Here is a 3,495-nt window from a genome sequence, read left to right as displayed (position 1 = left end):
CTTTCTTCATCGTCACAGCTACAGGGATACTCGCGTCTTGTTGTGGTATCCTACTTTCTTTCCCTCTCTGCTCACCGGCCCTTCCATCCCTCTCTCATAGGTAAGGCCCATCTGCTTATGCAATTGAGGAGCTTTCTGCAAAGGTCAACCACATAATGTACCCTTTCCATGTTAACCTACATTTCTGCTCTCTCTGTTCACAAGCGCTTTTTCCTTTCTCTGCCTTCGTCTTCTCCCCACTTATACTTGTTGACCATTGGCAGTGGAGCCCTAATCTTGCGCATCGTCTGAAAATGTGAATACTGGATTTCTCTGGGATCTTAATCCGTGATGTCATTTCAACAGTAAAATGCGGTCTCCTGTTTCATCTACAGCATAGTATTAAGTGGCCGTGTACCTATACTGTGCCTTGACCTATTTATAAAGGAAAATAAATCGTGTGTGCAGCTTTTAGTACCAGTACATTGTAAATGTTTTATGTCTGACCTACTCCGTACAACATGTACAGCACTCGGATGTCCTAAGGGGCTTTCACAATGCTATATAAAACTGCATAAATAATTAAAAAATAAAATGATGGTTGCACAATTTTGTATGCAGTCCTGCACGAATTTATTTAGCAGAGAATTCTTTATCCACTGACAGGTAAAATGCTGAGATCATTTCCAGTTGCATAGTTGATCAGGTTGTGTGGCACTTTTTGCTAGGTTGATTATTTCTTTTATATGGGGTATGTACTGAGACTGAACCTTGCTTTGGGGAGTAACTGAGTCCTGTTAATCAGTACACGTTACATTAGATGCTCACAAGGGGAAGCAGTTCTTACAACATGGCATTTATTACTGGCGTACGATGTAGGATATCAAGGAGCAGTTAACATGTGCAGTTAGTGGGAAGCATGTAAGTGCTGAAAGGAGAGCCAAGGGTAGGACAGGACTGTTTACTAAAAGGGGTGGTTAGGGGGATACTGCTGGACTGGGTTCAGCCTGGGGCAGTGCCGGCCTTAGCGGTGGCAAAACACATATTTGCAGCTCCCCCCCCCCCCGCACACCCCTGGTCGTGCGGGGGGGGGCCGCCAAATGTTTCAAAAGCCGCTGCTGCAAAAGCATCTGCACGTTATTGTTAATAAATGCGCTCCACACCCGAGAGTGGGACGCATTTAATTTCAATGGGGCGCCTGCCGAACCTTCCACTCCTTGAAAGACTCCCCAGAGCTGGCATGATGGGGGGGGGGGGGGGCAATGGCACCACGCGCGGTCCCCCGGGCGGCCCTGCCCTAAAACCGGCCCTGATCATGGGTGTTTCTTACATGATGAGAAAAAAGTGGTGGATGGAAATACAGACGGTCTACAAGTGTATTCCAGATCATAGGACCTCTAGGCAGTTTCGGGGATAGAAATGGTATGTGTCCACGGACCTAAGGGGGTAGATGAAGAACCAGGTTGCGTTGACCACCCCATTATGTTAACGGAGCCGCCTTGCAACTCTCTATATAATAATAATTTAGCATTTATATAGGGCTACGAACCCTCAGGTATCTGAGCGCTGCTTTTTATTACCCACGGTGTGTGGTGCTCATTTATCTACCACGGTGTGTGGTGCTTATTTATCTACCTCAGAAGGATGAAAGACTGAGTTTGGCCCTGCCAGGATTCGAACCTTCATCAGCAGGCTTTGCACAAATGTCAAAGCGAGCGCTCTACTCGTTGTGCTATCTGACCGTCTAGGGATCTACCAGGGAGATGATGTCTCAGCTGCTTTTCAATTCTTACCAGATCCCAAGGTCTTGTACGGTGTTGATGGCCTGTACAGCTTTCTCCACAACAGAAAGGAGGACACGCCCACCAGCAACCTGATCATCTCTTCACGTTACCAGAGTCCCCACAAATTACTGGTGTTAAAGGGCAGGGTTGACGCGAAAAACTGTAAGTGCATCATCCTAGAAGGTGGGCAGACGGCAGCCACCTATCTCCACAGCCTTTTGCAGTTGAAATGACCAGGCCACCTGGTGCCCATCAGACTAAGCTGGAGGGGGGATATTCTGCATGTGCGCTCTTACTTGGCTGAGGATTACATTCAAGAGCTCCAGAAGGGGCGGTAACCGCAGTAATATGACGCTAGTGTGCACAAAATGCAACTGCCCTTTTCCAACAAGTTACTTGGCAGTGCTACACCCGCGGGCGCTGCAAGGAGAAGCTGCTGCTTGACCAAGAAAGACTAGATAGCCAGCTTTTTGTGCAGGAACTCCTGGATGATGAACACATAGAACCATTCCACAAAGCCCTGGAAGAGCTGAACATGGACTCTGTTGAAGAGCTGCATTCATATAGTCTCAAGCTGGCTCAGGTCATTGGCAGAGGTCAGTATGGAAGTGGGGGACAGCAAGCTCTAGGTTCCGGACAGTTGGTCAATGATCATTCTTTGGATGGCATGTAGAAGATGAGGGACCTAGATCCCCTGTTTCCTGAGGAGCCACCAGAAACTGAGAGGCCAGTTACCACGGTGCCAGTACCACCAGATGTATCTGGGACTGAAAGGATCAGAGTGCCAGAGGTTACATTTCAGCCTTCCCTGATAGGAGAGGATCAGGCTGGAATTGCAGAGACCAGGCAGTATCTTTTGGATAGGTACCCCAAAGATGTGCAAGAGGAGCAGGTGCAGAATGTTTTCCTAATTGGTGGCAACGTCATGTACTGAGGGATGAAGGCCAGGGTCCAGAAGGAGCTTCTTGAGATGAGGCTATTCCAGTCTACTTTCCAGGTGAACATGGCGTCTAATCCCTTCCTAGATACTTGGTATGGAGCCCATAACTGGGAACTGGAACATATGGAGGATGAGGATGGGTGGATTACAAGACAGGAGTATGATGAGAAAGGAGAGGAGTACCTTGAAGAACACAGTGCTTCCAATATGTATGTACCAGTCACCATCCCAAAACTGGTGACCCAGCCGGCAACACTGGCAACCGATGACTCTTTAGTTTCCAGCAAGCCAACAATAACATCCTATGTCAGTGTCATGGAACAAATGTAGAGGGCACAGAAGAGTGCAGGACGGGTTGTGCAGAAGCAGTGTTTGTTTGGCGAAGTGGATTGTACATCAACTGTGGCCTGGACATGTGTCCTTGGTTTTCAGGGCTGTTTGAGATGGCAGCGATCTAAAACCTTTGTGAGGAAACATTTTGGGATGTAGTGCCTAAAAATGCCTGTCACTGCCCATATTTGACAGTTGAGAAACGTTGCGGGTGACTTGACGAAGCCGGCTGTGTCTTTACATTGTGTGTAAAACCCACTGAGTAACGTAAGCAGCAATGGACATGTCTGCTCTCTTGAGTAACTGTGTCACTGGACAACAATGTGATAGAAGGCAGCTTAACCCCTTGACGGCCCTTAATACAAATATACATGTGCTAATTGCCTGTGGGACGTTGGGGGACCTGGGATGAGAATGTTTGCCCCTTAGCACTCTGTGGTTGAATGTTTGAGAAGGTCTCTG

At 47.9% G+C, this 3,495-nt stretch overlaps 1 pseudogene; it reads left to right on the top strand.

Annotated features, from left to right (window-relative positions):
- Window positions 1-1,398: 1,398 nt before the first annotated feature.
- Window positions 1,399-3,033, top strand: LOC138528067 (actin-related protein 5 pseudogene; annotated as a pseudogene).
- Window positions 3,034-3,495: the final 462 nt, after the last annotated feature.

Source organism: Ambystoma mexicanum, chromosome 7q, assembly GCF_040938575.1.
Source record: "Ambystoma mexicanum isolate Mex_15411 chromosome 7q, UKY_AmexF1_1, whole genome shotgun sequence".
NCBI classification, from domain to species: Eukaryota; Metazoa; Chordata; class Amphibia; order Caudata; family Ambystomatidae; genus Ambystoma; species Ambystoma mexicanum.
Note: the sequence above shows the minus strand (reverse complement) of the source record. Positions and strands in the feature narration are given on the sequence as shown.